At 45.7% G+C, this 16796-nt stretch overlaps 1 protein-coding gene across 2 annotated transcripts in view; it reads left to right on the top strand.

Annotated features, from left to right (window-relative positions):
• Positions 1–5163: 5163 nt before the first annotated feature.
• The window catches only part of Basp1 (brain abundant membrane attached signal protein 1), a 50292-nt gene continuing 38659 nt past the window's right edge, over positions 5164–16796 (top strand). Inside the window, exon 1 of one of the 2 annotated variants that reach the window (XM_028767641.1) lies at positions 5164–5377. The gene's annotated coding sequence lies outside the window, so the exon portion shown is untranslated. Of the gene's footprint in view, positions 5378–15228; positions 15365–16796 lie in introns of those variants that run through there. The other variant, XM_028767642.1, reaches the window with a different exon arrangement.

Raw genomic sequence — 16796 nt, 5'->3', positions numbered from 1 at the left:
GAACAGTAAGTTACTGCAGGGAAACCCGGTTGGAGTTCGCGTAGGTCCCCCTCCCTCCCTCCCTTTCTCCTTCCCTCCCTCCCTTCTTCCCTCCCTCCATCCCTGTTTTCAATCGTTTGGTCCAGCTCTCCCCTTTATACATTTCCATCTGACTCTTTTATTTCATATCACTTTATTTGGAAGGAAATACTTCATTCAGCACCCGTGCTGCCTGTCCTTGAGAAGCAAGAGACTTATAGAAACTGCTTGGGATCTTAAGGATCCGTTGAAAGAGCAGAGAGGCAGGCAGGCACCGAACTTGAGCAGTGTTTAGACTTGGAGTGGGCATCGCAGTGCCTCCCTATTTGCTTGTAACAGAAGGGTGAGTCCCTGACAGTCCGCTGGCAATTTGATTTTGCATTTACCGGTTCATTTCGGATACCATTCCTTACAGTGGACTTAAAGCAGAAATATTCTCATTAGTATAACACTGCGGGACTGCTCTGTGTGTAGAAGCAGATGCCAGGGATGCTCTAGAGGTAGACTTTCAGCCCTCACTGTTCCACAGGCCTCTTCAACAGTCTCTGTGAAGTTAGTGGATGCTCTACAGCGTTTTTATGTTGTAGTAGCTTATCCCCTAAAAGGATTTAATAGGTAAGAGAGCCCCCAAATTAGGGATTATTCCCCCAGACTAAAACCCTTGCACTTTAATCCCTTGTTTGGTACCTTGCAGCAACAGGCATGCCTTGCCTAGAAGAATCCTTGCTACTTAGCAGGGAGACCCTGTTTCTCCTTTGGTTTCCTGCGGTTTGCTCATACAAAGCGCTGGTGAATAGAAACATCCCTTGGAGCAGAGGGATTTGTGGGGGAATTATGGGCAATGGCGGGGAGTGAGAACTACTCAGGGAGACTCAGATTGCTTTCATCTTGAGAAAATTCTCCTAGTACAATGCCAACGCCAGCCAGTCCCTCCCACTTCAAGCCCGGGTGTTTCCTCACACACAAGCATCTACTCTGGTTTTTCAGCTATCCTTTTACATACGTAAGGAGCAGGTGAAATGAGGGAATCGGAGTTAAGCCGTTTGCTTTCAGTTAGCCTGTAGCAACAGGGAATGGAATTCAAATTCCTCAATGGTAATCTTTAGCCTTGTTCTTGAAGCAACCCGCCTGGTTTCTGTTGCAGCGGTTGGAGGGGGCCCTGGAGGGCTTGTAAAGGGAGTTGTCTACTAGGAGTCTGACCTAAGTTTGTCTGTGATACCTTGCACAAGATGACGGGGCAAAAGGCAGCTTCCCCTGCACCCAGCACTACCGAAAACAAACAACTAAATAAAAAAAAACCCAAATAAAACATAATTAGAAAACCAAAACCAAAACAACAGCAGCAACAACAACACCAATTTACCTTCCCAACTGGGTAGAATGACACACTCAATTTTCAACCAGAATTTCTCAGCCTCTTCATTCTTAACGTGACTGATATTTTGGGATGGAAAACCCTTTCCTGCGAGGCTCTCCCCTGGCCTCTACCAACTAGATTCCAGTTTTATCTCACATGAAAACCCGATGACATTGCTAAAACTTGTCTGGGAAGCAAGACAACTCACAGTACTGTTCAAACTAAGGAAATCCTTTCCTTTGGCTACATGACCTGAATCTTGAGTATATTTTTTTTGGGGGGAGGTGGAGGGAGGAAGCAGGATACTGCCATATATAATACTGACTAACCTTTTGCTTGTTTTGTAATCTGTAGATGAGATCTGTTGGTTCGGCAGCCATTTTTTTTTTTTTTTTTTAATACTAGTAGAGTGGAATATGTTTTCAAAATGGCTCTCTGGGGTTTGGATCACCCCAGTGATGTGAGTGGGTGGTCACTATGCTTTCCCTTTATTCATTTGTTTTATTGGGTGACCTGAGATTGACAGATGCTTGGCCTTGGTGGGACAGGTAGGACGAGGACTCAGAGGTAAGACAGGAAGATGAGACTAGCTCTGTCTACATAACTCAATGTTGGTGGTTCAACCGGCAACGCAGGCACAGGTTTAGAGGCAGAATAGACGGGATGACATCTTTTTAGTGACAGAAGCCCTTATGTTGCAAACAGCTTGGTGGCAAATCATTTAGCAAAGAGAAACACATACAGAGCGATTGGTGTTTTTGATGAAAACCTTTATAATGCAGGTTAGGGTTTATTGGGACAAGTTCTAGAGGCAATAAAAATAGCAGTCCGAGGCAGTACGTAAGTCTGCCTTGCTTTTTAAAAATATTCATTCTTTTGGAAAGAAAAACATATTTTTTTTTTTTTTTGGTGGAGGCAATGGTGAAAGCTAAGCGAGTTGACTGTGAATCCTATGCTTAACCCTTCAAGCTCCTAAATTCATGACCCTGTAATATTCACAACAAGCAGTGCAGGGATTTTCTAAAACTCAAAGATTCATCGCCAAATCCCTGAGTGTGTATTTTAGAAAGGTTTTGAAGAGAACATGAGAGGACTAGCCAGAGATGAACCTCCCCCCTTACTGCTCTCTCTCTCTCTCTGTCTCTATCGACTCTCCTCCATGTATGAGTGCATGCACACACACGTGTGACCCTGTGGGTTGAAGTCAGGCCTCTAGCATCGAAGATAAATGCTCCATATCTGAGCTACACCCCTTTTCTTTTCATTTATAATCTTTTATTGAGAAGGGGGCAAACAACTAAGTCTAATGAGAGACCACAACAAAGAGAGAGAGAGAGAGACTTGCCATTCTGTTCATCCATATAAGCTTTGGACTTCTGTTTCCATGGTAACCAGTGATCTGTATTCCAGGCACACCTTTGGAAGGTTTGCTTTTCTCTCTCCATCCTAAAAACTTAGCCAGCAGCACCAAAGCAAATGAACAATAATTGTTATCTTATCTGTCATTGTCAAAAAAATTAAACATGGGGATACACAAAGGAAGACAATACCTATGGGCTTGTTCTGAAAATACCGTAGAAATTTCCATTAATTTTAAGATGATCACTGGGATTAAATATCTGAATCCTAAATGAATGATGCCACACTGTGTAACACCCACCCACCCCTCACTCACTCCACACTCTACTTAGCTCCTTTAGCAAACAGTAAATACCATAAATTATACACATTCATCTAGTTAACAGAATAAACCAGTGCTTTAAGGAGTTTAGAAATAACTCACCAGCTTTCAACCTGGGTTTTTTTCCCCCCCCCTCTGGAGGATATTTGGCCATACCTGGAAACACTTTTGGTTGTCATAGTTGGTGGGAGAATCATAGCACCCCAAATAGCTTCATAGGTGGTATACTGACATAAGAGAGAGAAATCCTCAAATCACAGTTAATTTGTGATTTGATTTCCTGTTCTTGTACTGTTTGATTTCTTAATTAGTTTAAGCAGTGGGAAGATGGGAGAGAAGGTTGAAAGAAATATCAGCCAACCAGTCAATTAATATATCTATCTAGAGAGAAAGAGGGAAGGAGAGAAGAGGGGGTTGGGATGGGGAGAAGAGGGAGGAAGAGGGAGAGGAAGAGGGAGAGGAAGAGGAGAAGAAAGAAAAAGATGAGGAGGAGAAGAAAGAAGAAAGAAGAGAAGGAAGAGGAGGAGGAGGAGGAGGAGGAGGAGGAGGAGGAAGAGGAAGCAGCCACCACAAACCATTTTCACCTTTCCCCCATCACTTTTTGATTTAAGATGTGGCACTTGCTTTGCCACTCTTATAAAAGTTCTTTTATTTATTTTTCTGTTAAAGGAAAGTGACCCTTCCACCTCCAAGATGAGATACTGACAGCACTTACCTTTGTTATTCGTCTCCCTAAATGTAATTGTGTTTTGTCATCCCGGACGTGGAGGGCAAGCTGGCCCCAAATCTGTGTTTCACTCCTGAGGGTAGGTCCAAGCAAGAAGGCAACATATCTCCATTCCCTCCGGCTATTCTTTCAGGATGAAGCAGAACAAGCAAGCAATCCTGATACAGCCAGAGGGCGCCAAAGTGTCGCGAACGGAACTTCCAGGGCTCAATGGGTTTGCGGGATGGTAAAATTGGCTTTTGTCTGAAGAAAGAGCCGTGGTTCTAAAAGATGTCACCGTATGTTAGTTTCCAGATTTAAAATTTTATTTTGCACTTTATTTTTGCCAACAGGTAAGCACGGAGAGCTTATCTCCTAACCCTGGTGGTTATTGTGTGTCGCGGTGCTACCCAAAGTGCTCGCCGACCAGGACACGAGGACTTAGCGCGGATGGCCACAGCCTGGCTGGGCGCGCTTCTGAGTAGCATCTTAAGCAGCCTGAGAGCTGGTGACTTCCATGAAAGCAGAGGCACAAAAAGTCGAAGCCCATTTTCCTAGGGTTCATTTCTTCCTTTCTTTTCTCTCTGAAGTGGGGAGAATGTCCCCCCATGAGAGGCGGTGCCGCCTACCCCTCCAACCCAGACCTGGACTCTGGGCGGTGGCGCCTTTCAAAGCTGCAGCCTCCTGGTCGGCCCCGAGGGCGAGCATCTGCCGGAGGCGCCCCAGATGCTTGCCTTGGGGAGGGGGACACCTTAAAACCAGCGAATATCTGTCTTGATGGTTTTAAGGGAGGCATCGCGTCTTCCCCAGCCTCATTGCCTACGTGATAGCAGAATCTAAGCCCGTCGTCTGGAGCCGGGCTGGATTGGGGTGCAGAGAAAGCTGGTTGCGGCGGGGGTGTAGTTCATCAGCCCCTTAAGTCTGGGCGAGAGCCTGAGCTACTTATTCAATGCTTTCAAATAAAATGTGTGTGAGACAGAGAGAGGAGAGAAATCCACAGACAGTCCCGCCGCGGGTGGGGGGGATGGAGGGGCGTGAAAGGAGGGAATAGGAGGTGGGGGGGGGGCTGACAGAAACTGTTGGGGAGGCGGGTAAGCACAGGGCTGTAGGGGAGGGATCTGGATGAGGAGAGCGGAGGGTGGGGGTGACTGTGCGGGTGTGGTGACGGGGGCGCTGGATCACGGGGCGTCTCGGGGCGCAGTGGCTGCGGGTGGAGAGAACTTGGGGACCCCCCCCCCCACGGGTGGCCGGGCGCGAACGGAGGAGCGGGAGGGGTGCGGGCCGCGGGCTGGGAGAGGAGGGGCGGGCGCGAGGCGGGCGGGGTCGGCGAGCGGAGGAGCTGGGCGGGCGGACGCGCGGGGGGGAGGGCGCTGGGCAGGAAGGGGAGGGGGAGCGATCGAGAAATGCAGAGGCTGCAGCGGCGGCGGCAGTAGCGGCAGCGGCGACGGCGGCGGCGGCAGCGCTCCAACTCGGCTCCACGCTCCGGGCTCCGCCGTCGAGCCGGGAGAGAGAGAGCCTTTGCTGAGCGGCCAGGCACCCGGCCGGACGACACCAGCCACCCGGGCCCCTTGGAGGCACCGCGCTCACCCAGGGCCCGCACAGGCACCCAAAGCCGGTAAGGAGGCGCGCCGTGGGTCCCTAACGCCACCGCGGACTCAGGGCCACCGGGTTCCTCAGGGCCCCGCCCCACCCCGAAGCCTAGGTTCTCCAACAGTGCAGCCGGGGTGCGGCCGGGTTTAGACACAGTGGGCGTGGGATTCCTCTAGGTGGGCTCTGTCGCACTTGGGGATCCAGGGTGATGCTATTCCCCAGGTGGACAGCCTCGGTCTTTCGTAGGGTGGGGAGCTTGAAGAGGGTGGCGGCGAGGCAGACGAACCGAGTTCGGAGGGAGGTGGTAGGGTGGAGGGTGGGAAAAAGCTGCTGGTGACCGGGAAATACCGAATGCGAAACCTTTTAAACGCATCGAATCCACTGGCCACGGTTCTGTGGGCTGAACCCAGTCTTCTGTCAGCGGAACGGGCACAGCCACGGAGAAAGCGCTCGGTGTGGGGGGCGCAGTAGCAGAAGATGGAGGATGGGGGTGGGGGTTGGGGGTGGGGTGGGGAGGGAGAAAGAAGACACGGAATCTGGTTAGATCGGAAGGGGCGGGGGTGGCTTTGGACCTCGGGACTCCTGGATCTTGGTTTGGGGTAACCGAGGAACCGGAGGTTCGGAAGACGGTGTGCACGTCCTGGGCAGATCAAAGCCCCAGCTTGGTCTGCGGCTCAACTGTCTTCTCACTAACCTGTGGACATCGCCAGCATTTTGTTGTATTTTTATTTATTTTATTTTGTTTTTTGAGCCTTGCTCTCAGAGTGCGGGCCAGGCGCCTCCACCGCCGCCCCAGCCTGGGGGGGGTGGGGTAGGGGTGGGCTTGAACCTGACAGCCCGCGGCCCGAGCGGGCTCAGCCCTTCTGCAAGCCAAGATTTCTGTAGATTTTTTTCCCCTGTAGCTCAAACGCTACAACCCCAACGTCTGGTTCCCGCTTCCCCACACCATTAAAAGAAGAAAAAAAAAAAATCTGAATCCCTGGATCCGATGGCACACAATGCGTGGCTGGGGACCGCATTCTTTTCATGAATATTCATCGAACGCTTGGCCCTGTTCCTAATCTGCTTCCCCCGAGACGTTTCCGCCTTGAAGCGAGCTCGGTGGACAGCCTCTGCCCCAGTGATTTTCACTCTGTTGAAGGGAGCACAGCGCACATGGGTGCGATTTCAGGGTTTTGTACAGGAGTTGACACACCTCTGTCGTGGCCGGAACCACTGGCCACTTACGTGGCGGGCTAGAATAAAACACGAGTATCAAGGGGACTGCTGTTGGGGTGTGGATTAACCCCCACCCCTGGGAATATAGCAAGGGCTCACAGACCTCCAGTACTGCAGGCAAAATGAATGAATCGGGACTGTAATTACCTATTCCTTTGTCTTGGCCTCGCGCATGCGCCGGAGAGCAGGGTGTGGAGGGCCAGGCAGCCCCATCTGATCTCCCCATCATCCATCCACCCACTCCCCTCCCGAGCCCAGGAACAAAGGCGTTTGCCCTAAATGTTTCACGAAACCCTTGGACACAAATGACCCCCCTCTCTCACCCCCTCCTCAGCCCCTCCCCGCGCTGCTCGGTCGCGGTCTTGTGTACGGTTTTTTTTCCCCCCAAGCTTTCACATATTACCCATTTTTACAGATTTCAAGTAGCCCCCTAAAAAAAAAAAAAAAAAAAAAAAAGAAAAAAAAATCAGGGGAATTGTGGAACACACACACACACACACACACACACACACACACACACACACACTGCTATTTTCCTTTCTAGAACTGTCCATTGTTCTTTCTGTTCTAATGTAACGCACTGCAGGGATGGTGGTTTTCTTAGTTTGCACCAATTAGCTGTTTGCCTGACAGATCTTTATTGCGGGTCATTTGACCAAGGAACATTAGTCTCAGACCAGCGATGGTGTTGCCCCTGGTGATACCACCTGGGACAGATTAAGACATCTTGGCATTTAAACGAACAAGATGGCCTACAGAAGCCAGCGTGAGAAAATGGTTACCTTTTCAGCAGCCTAAGCCTTTCTGAACTCTCTTGATTTCTACTTTATTGTTTCATTAAGGATTCCAAAAGGCAAACCCCACTGAGATGGGGGGTGGGGGAGAGAAAGAAGGCGCTAGAATTTCTGGGAAGAAGATGGCGAAGGACCAAGTTCATAATGCCCCCTCCCCCTCTATTTAACAGGAGCCATGATAGTCCTTTGATGGCAGATTATCTTTCAAATGATGTATTTCTCAGCTTATGGCTCCTCAGATTTCCTTTGGTGCCGGTTTACTTCTGCTATTCAAAACAAGACTTACTATATATGTATCAGGAGCCTAATGCCCTATTTCTACAATGGTGGGGTGTGTTTGAAAGGCCTTCTTGCCACAGGACTTCCAGTATGTCCTGGTGGAACAACACGTGGCAGAAAGTGTCAGTCTTCCCTTTTGTTTCTTAAAAAAGAAAAACCTGAAAATACCCTCAATATTGACCCCGCTCACTGTGTCACAGCTTACAATTGGTAGCATGAATGTCTGGCGACCTCTTAGGTGCCAAGGGTTCTATTCTTTCTGATCCTTAGCAATGAACTTCATGTACTGAGAGTCATGTATTATTCTGTATGAATTATGCACTGAGTGGTATAATTTAGAGAGTTATCTGTACGTTAATAAAATCTTTTTTGCCTCTAGGTAGTGTTTCTGGAGGAGAGTGCTGGGGTATAGTCTAAAGCCAATAGCTTTCAAGCCAGTGAGCTTTAAGTTTTTAAACAAAATAATTTGAAAATCGATTAAAAATAGTTACTTTTTTTTCATTAGCCAGCTTTCTGACTAAACATTAGCGGGAGGTGAAAAGAGAGCTCTTTAAAATCCTGATATATTGCACCAGCAGATGAGACTATTGATTATCTGGACATATGTGTCCCTTAGCTGGTGTTCACGCTGTCTGTGGCTTACAACATGGATCTCCCTCCATTACCCTAATTTAAATACTCAGTGGAAGGGCCTTCAGCATTAGGCTCCCTGTGCTTGGAGGCCTCTTTATAATCCTCCCGGATTTTCCAGAACAAATCACATTATGGTTTTAAATGTCCTAATTATGTTTTCTTTATTTTTATTTCCCTTTATCTTCAAGCCATTTGCATTTCATAGTCAAAATAAATGGAGCATGAAATCGGAGAAGAACCTACCTTTTGGGAATATTGGTCACTGTAAAGTAGATGTCTGTGCCACTCGTGGCCGTGGTGTAAAACATCGCACATCAGAGTCTTTCTTCAGATAGCTCAAGTAACATACACGTGCATATGTGCATCAGAGATGTAGACACGCATTTCTATATGTATACACTATAAAATCCTATTAATCACAGTACTGAAGGAGTTGGTTTAGAATGTTGTTTGCCATGGTTTTATATTGCTCTTTTGAAAACAGTTCATCTTTGTCCTCATAAATACATACGTGAAAGGGGAAGTCATCTTACCAATACTTCTAAAATAAATGGTTTGCATCGAGTTTAGCTAAGATGTTCCTTTTTGGACCTCAGACTCCCACTAATCACCATTACGCTTTACATGCTGGAACAAATACTACCAAATAAAGGACTTTTACAGGTTTTTTTTGGTCTGATTTTTGTGATCTCTTGTAAAATTTCGTTTTTAAAAGCTGTCCAAAAAGGTTCTGAGAACTACGTCAAAGCTGGTACGCTGGTATCTATCTGGTTTGTTGGATTTGCATAGGCCTTTACTGCTGTAAACAATTTTCACCTTCTGTTCTTCCTGATGACCATGATATCTGGTAACCTAGGTAGTTGCTGAAGACAGCCCCCACATACAAGGACAAGTTGTCCTTCTCCAGTACTGTCATCTTTCTCTAGACTTGAACAACTAACCCAGTGAGCATGAGACTTACTCTTTGAAATGAGGACAGAGATGCAAACAGGCAGAATTGGTTTCAAGATAAAATATGTGGGTTTTTTGGGGGGGGATTTGCAGGGAGAATTTCTCAGGTTTTAATGGGAAGAAACTGGGTGTGGAGCATCTTTCAGTTGTAAAACAGAGGTAGTAATGCCCATTTTCAGGTTATGACAAGGATCATACATGTCTGTGAATGACTAAGAATGGGGACTGGGCCTTGAGGGCTCCTTAACCTCTGTGTGTGTGTCGTTTGATATAGTAAATGGAACTGACGTTACTGACCAGTTTCTTCCATGTCGAGCTGCATTTCTGACCCAGGCTGACACATGAAGACCTGAGCACTTAAGCAATAGTCAGTCAGAAACAGCCCACCTCAATATGAAAGGACCCACATAACTCATATATGTATACATACACATACATACATGTATGATCTATACATATATGTGATATATGTACATAATTTGATATTCTGTGGGCACTGGCTGGATTTGTTCCAAAGTGGGTCACATGGTTTCAGGCTGGCCCCTATGATCCCAGGGCTCCTTATGAAAATCAAGAGGGCCCATAACCAGTCTGTCAAAGGAGAACTCTCATTACAAGCCAATCCCTCTGTAGCTCGGAAGACAAACATGCAGATAAATGTCACATCAGAATGTTGCGAGGCAAGCCTTTTGAAAGCAGAGAGTCACAGCCATGTCCTCACCAGGGTGCAGGTCAGATTCCATTCTGAGGAGGCACCAGTGTAGGAAATGGTTAGGCTTCAAACTGCATTCTTCCTTTCCCTCCAGAAGTTAGGCATGGGATGAAGTGAGGCAGAGGGAGTCCAGTAGTGGTTTTCCTTATATACCCAGAGGATTTGAGTACAAATCCAAAGAAACACCTAAAGCAGACAGGATGAAGCTGAGGCACTTGGTGCACAGAGGGTGTGGCTAAGTGGGAGTTCGGGAAGACATTCCTGAAAGCTTTGGAGATTTGGAAATAGAAACTATTTGTAAGCATTGGAGGGGACTTGAACATAAGGAAATACCTCAGGATAATAGAGGAGGAATGTGGGGTACAGTGGAGAAGGCAAAACCTTTGCATGTGTCACTTAAAGCATTCTGTGAACTTTTAATTAATTAAACTTTAATAAAAGCTCACTTTTGGATAACCGGGCCTCAATAGCTTTCAAACACTTCTTTTATTGGAAATACAGATTTTAGTAATAGTTTGTGCATTGTATATGGAATATGGTATTCAGAGATATGATTTTTATAGGCTGGTGTGGCTGGGATTGTGGACAGTTCCCTCGAATCCTGTCTCTGGTGTTTCCGACATTACTAGCTAGATGAACTTTAGCAAACTGCGTAACCTCAGTGTGCCCTGACACTCGTCTTTAAAGTAGAGATTGAGACAGAGAGTTATTGTGAGGATGAAGGAAAAATTATCAACTTAGAATAATGACCCATCCATGCTTAGTCTATCCTTTGAGTCGACATTCACTCTAAAGTGATGGACATACCCATATCCTTTCCTTCATCCTCTTTGTCTATAGATGGTCACAGTCGTCTTAAAAATGAGGTCAGTGTTACAAGCCAGGTCCATGAGAGGGCCTTGGGAAGCATCTGGAAGAAGTTAGATAGCAGTGGGCAAAAATCAAACTCGTAGCTGTCATTCCTTGAAGACATCATTCCTAGTTCCAGGACGCCATTATATTGTGATGCCATGTGCCATAATTGAATTTTAACCCCCTCACACTAATATAATATGCATTTCGCCTATAAATAAGTGAAAATAGAGAGTCAAATAGTGTGCCTAGGATCTGATAGCTTTCAGCCCTACTCCAGTCACCAAAGTTAATTATTGGTCCATTTTATCTTATGTGACACAGACTCTCAACACTAAGTAAGTAATTTTTAACATACTATCACCCTCAGTATTTTACCTAGAGTGAGTGCTACTAAGTTTCTCAGTGAAAAGAGATCTGCTGAACAGTTTAACTATTCAAGCGGTAGATACAGTTAAATCCTAGTGATTAGTGATGGCTTTGTCCTAGTGTCTAAAGGCTAACGTCCTCAAGTCAGTCCTAGCATGGTGATAACAGTGGTGCCTGCTACTTAGACTTTCAATAAGCATAGGTCCACTTTACACCTGTCTTGTCTTCTGTACTCACAGGTACAAGCAGTATTCCAAATGTCTTATCTGTAACTTGGCTCTGGAGTTACACCTGTTTCCAGCAGTGCAGTTAGGGCTACTTTGTTAAAATTATTAACCTGTCTACCTTTATGCAAGAGACACATACAGAAAGTGTTTCTAGCTCCTATCTGAACCTCAGCTCTCTGTGAATTCTGGCCTCACTGGAGCAGAGGGTTGGATGCTTCAGTACCTAAATACTTACCTTGGAACTCTGAGGGAAGTCAGTGGTTTGCTCAAAATGCTATGAGTTGGTTTGTGACTAAGGGGAAGCCAGGTTATTTCCCAGTATGGATGTTGTTCCTGCTATACCATCCAAGTGAGTAAGGCAGAAGAAAAAACATCAAAATGTACAATTGGGTTATTAATAGTCATGCCCTGAAACTTATACCACCACCACCACCACCACCACCACCACCACCACCACCACCACCACCACCATTTCTTTCTCTGTGTCACCGTTGCTTGACAGTTCAGCTGGGCTCCTAGACCTCTCCCTGTTCCTCTCTATGAGGCCTCTTTCACCTTTATTACATCACACTTGCCCACACGGGGAACTCCCTAGAAATGACCTGTTATTCCCTTATCCCCATGTCGTCCATCTTGGCCCTATTTCTTGTACTCTATGCATGTGATTTCCTTCGTATTCCAAATAATATATGGCATGCATTAAAATAACCCAAAAGTCCTAGCTTTGATACTGTATCTCACCTTTCCACCTAAAGTGAACAATGGTTGCAGAATTAAGTGGCTGTTGATAGATGGTACACGTTTGAGAAATAAAAGCCAGTTTTAGACTAATTTTGAGTCAAACAACCTAAACGTGTTTGGAGGTCTCTGAAGACCTCCAGTGTGTGCACTTTGGTAGACAGGTGACAGATACTCAGAGTGTGCCCATTGCTCATGTTGTCTGGTTTGGAAGCTTCAGGAAACAGATTTAATTTTTCTTTAGAATTACCAGTTACACTATTTGAGCTGGGCATTTGAAAGGGCTGTGGCGTTCTGAGTCGTCTGTTAAATATGGAGCTTAATTTTGGAATGTTTGGAACTGGTTTTAGCAAGTTTTGTTTACATATATTCAGATTGGGACAAGCTATTAAATTTAGCTTTAGGTAGGAAACTTCTACTTCGCATTTAAAACAGTCTAGACATTTGCGTGATGGGGAGCTTTGAGGAATTGTGATCTTTTTGTTTTTGTTGTTTATTTGTTTGTTTGTTTGTTTGTTTTTTCCAGAGAAACCTGTAGTTTGTAAGTGACTTCATAGCTTTCAGAATGCTTTTTAGTCCTTACTCATAAGTAGAAGTTAAGAGTTTTCTTCTATGCTCATGAAGAAATAGGCAGGCAAGAAAAGCTTGTCTGATAGAAGTTTGTGTATTATGAACTTCCTGGATTGCCCGGCAGAGAGGCTTTGAAAAGGCACTCAGCTAGTTCCCATTGGTGGTCTATTCAAAACACTGTTACCACAGACTGAGACAAGGGGAGAGTTAAATACTAACAGACTATTAAGAGGAGTTAGTGTATCAGAAAGAAAGCCAGCAGCACCCGGTTGCTAGTCCTTAAAGATACAGAGAACAAAGTTCTGGTTGGATTGTGAAGTCTGCAGAGACTTGCATTCTATTGTCCTGACCATCTGAAGTTGCTTCTGAGACGCAGAGTCCTGTAGGAAGATTTGCTGTCTTTGACTTTCACAGGAGTCCTCAGCTGTTTGAACAGGGAAAATGGTATCAGCATTTTAGATTTGCTTTTAGGGTCATCAGGTATAATTGGAAAGAAGAAAAATGAGGAGGAATCTGTGACTTTTAGGTGAGCAGGCCCCTCCTCCTTCCTTGCTTTTGTCCTGTAGTTCACAGATAGGGTAGAGTGAAATTAGGGAACCACTTGGCTGTTTACTAAAGACACTGATATGATCAACTAAGGTATCTTGGAATCATTGCATGACTCGTGTTCCCAAGGACAATGGCATGAACCTTGGCTAACAATTGGTGGTGACAGTAGTTCCTGGGGTTTTTGATCATGCCACCCTCAGGTAAACATTACAAGTAGCACCCTATTGTCTGGAGTTGTGGTGGTACCAGGGCTTCCTCTGTAGCCATGGTGATCTTCTGTTGACACTTCAAGCTCTAGCTTCCCAGGGCTCACTCAGTTGGATTCTAGAGACTTGGTTTCAGAATTGCTAGTGATTGGTTTTTATACAAATAGTTAGGAATGTTGTTTATCAGGGTGATGGCGGTCTCCCTGGTGCACGGTCCTTCTGATTCACAACGGTATAAGAGCTCTTTTTTTTTTTTCTACAGTGCAATGACTGACCAATGAAAAAGCTCATGGATGGTTTTGTAGTCCTTTCATTGGTGGATGAAACAAAGGCAGGAAAAAAATATCATGACCAGCTCATTTACTCTACCACCGGCTTTGTGCTTGGACTACTTCCGTTTCCGCCATCTAGAGAGCTTGGCTTTGTATTTCTTTGCACTGAGGTCTTGGATGGGCAGGGTCTGGGTGAACTTAACCAGCCAGTGCAGAGAGAGGCAATCATGTCATAGGATCCTAGCAGTTGGTTTCACTAAGGTAAGACAAGATGATCTCTCAATGGAAAAGGAATTCTATTGATAGCTCTGAGAGTATATTTAACTGACAAATGGTCTGAAAGGAAATTTTAACAAAAAGACAATGTGACAATGAAACAAATGCAAAATTCGATATGGTTCTAATCTCTAGGGACCCCCAAATGGTGCTACTACAATGACCCCTGAATGCTGTTACTACAGTAACCCTCAAATGGTATTACTACAGTGACCCCTAAACAATGTTACTACAGTAACCCTCAAATGGTGTTACTACAATGACCCCCCAAATGGTTTTACTACAGTGACCCCCCAAATGGTATTTCTACAGTGTCTCCCATATGGTGTTACTACAGTGACCCCCAAACAGTGTTAGCTAACAAACATCACTTTGTTGCTCTTGAAACATTAAAGCTTTGACTGTAGACTTGCTTCTAGCAACAACTGCATATTAAGGCGAAAAGGAAGGGACAGACTGGGCATTTCACAGATTGGGACAGTGGGCTTGTGCTACTGGAGTCTTTCTATGTGGAGGCGTGGGATTTGATGGATCTCTCTCCTATTTTGATACCCTTTGGCTACGCACACCATCAAAGAGTTGCTTGTCACCTCTACAGTGAGCTCCTCAAGCCGAGACTCTCAGAGAAATGGCAAAGGAGTCCAGACTGATGCACTGAAGAAAAAAATCAAAAAAAGTGAGGGGCTGTTTGTTAGGCAAGTGGGCTCATAGCTGGTTTTGAGTTGGGAGTGATTTCAACTGGAGGAGGGTGAGAACTGGGGGAGTTATGCCTTTCAAAAATGCCCTTAGGGTATTAAGATGGTTAATATTAGTAACACATTCATGACAAACCAGCGTGCCCTGGCGTGTTGGCCACTGTTTGCTTAGTTTGCATAGTAGAGGAAATAGCCAACAATTAGAGAAAGGGTCTAGAATACTGGCATACACACACAGGCTGGTGTGGCATTCAGTTGGCTGGGATACATTTCCATAGGAATTTCTGATAACACCTTTATCTGCCTCTGCAGCTGACTCCGTAACTCCAGTCTTGAGGGGCAAAGAGGAATTGTGAGCAGGAGCTTTCTCAGTAATACAGATGTTGGTAAAAACCCTTCTGCAAAGGAGGAAATGGGCCAACTTGAGGGAAGTTTGAGCCAGGGTACTTTTGCAGCCATATTTCTGGAGGGGGAGAGGGGAAAGCCATTCTGTTCTGATTCTAGAAGTGTCTGGATTCCCCTAGGGGATTTCTGATGTCTGATGCAGAAAGCAAAGCTACGTAGTGTGATGTCAGCAGCCTGTGGCCTCTGGAATCCTAGCAGCATCCTTGACTCTTCAGAGTGTCTGAGGGGAAGAAAGGGAAGAGTGTGAAGAAAGGCGAGGAAAAACGGTGAGTGGGGAAGGAGGGTGGGAAGGCTCACATCACAGAAGTGGAGACACAGGTGTTGGCTCTCATCTTAGTGACCTCCAGTAGCTGGCACAAAGCTTCACAGACTGGGAAACATAACTAGCAACAGTTCGTTCCCTGTGGTTCTGGAGTTCAAGATCAAGGAGCTGCTGAGTCGGTTTCCTCTGAGGCCCCTCCTCTTTCGTCCTCTGGCTGCCTTCTCTAGGCTTGTATTAGTTTTCTCACTTCTGTGATAGCTTAAAGGAGATGGTTTATTTCTGAGGGTACAGTCAATGGTGGATGGGGAATTGTGATGGCAGGAGAGTGAGGCCGCTGGTCACCTTGTATGTGCAGTTAGGAATCGGAGAGAAAGGAATTCTGGGATAGCTGGCTTCCTCCTTTTCAATGGGATCCTATCCCAGTGAATTTTGCCACTCACCTTCCATGGTGGGTCTTACCTCACTTACATTTCTGGAAGCACCTAGATATGTTTCCATGGTGATTCTAAATGCAGTCAAGTTGATGATGATTAACCATCACATTGTACATATTACTGTTGTCTTCCAGGATGTCCTAATTTCCCTTTCTCGTAAGGACCCAGTCCAGATTGGATTAGGTTCTGCCTTATCCATTTCAGTATTAGTTGAACTATCTCTTGCTAGGCCTGTTTTCCATGTTAGGTGACAACACTAGAAGGTGGAGCTTCAACTTAGGAATTTTAGGGGTGAACAATTCAGCTAATGACAGCTCCTGATTGATCTCAAAAAAAATAGTTTGCTATGGAAATCGTTGGAAGCTCAGTATCTCAAGAGGGAGTAAGGGGGTGGGGTCTGTACAACTAGAATCCGGGTTGAATCTTCATGAAGCCGAGCATAAAGGTTCCTATTTGGTGCATGAGATGAAGAAAAATTAATTTTCCTCAGATTCTCATCACTAGAGAAAGCAGAGAAGGATGCAGGAATCAGACAAGTACCTGGGCATACTGTGTTAAGGATGGTAAAGGACTGTGCAGGTCCCGTTATCTGTACAATTCTCGTGAAGGACTTGGGCATATGGAATGGGCCTCCAAATCTTTAGCCCCTGTGTCTTAGGTAATAAGCATCCCCTAGCAGTTATATAGGACACACCGTGAAACCTAGATTTACTTTTGCAATTGTCTTATGAAGCTTTTCTTCTATATGATGGCCCCCAAACACTGCCGGAGAGTGAAAAAAAGAGGAGAGAAAAGCTTTCTCAGTGCAGGGAGATGGACCAATCTTAGATTTTCTAGAGTGGGAAGGAGATTATTCTGGGGGAGCTTCTTGGGAAGTCCTATCAGCAGTGATAGTGAAGGGGACAGAAACATCGGACATATGTGTGAGCCACTTCCAGATCTTACCCCAGCATCTGGATTATTGGTAGAAATTCTCTAGATCTCTCCTCTCCTCTCCTCTCC

Source organism: Grammomys surdaster, unplaced genomic scaffold, assembly GCF_004785775.1.
Source record: "Grammomys surdaster isolate TR1022 unplaced genomic scaffold, NIH_TR_1.0 174, whole genome shotgun sequence".
Classification (NCBI taxonomy): Eukaryota; Metazoa; Chordata; class Mammalia; order Rodentia; family Muridae; genus Grammomys; species Grammomys surdaster.
This window is presented reverse-complemented; position numbering and strand designations above follow the sequence as displayed.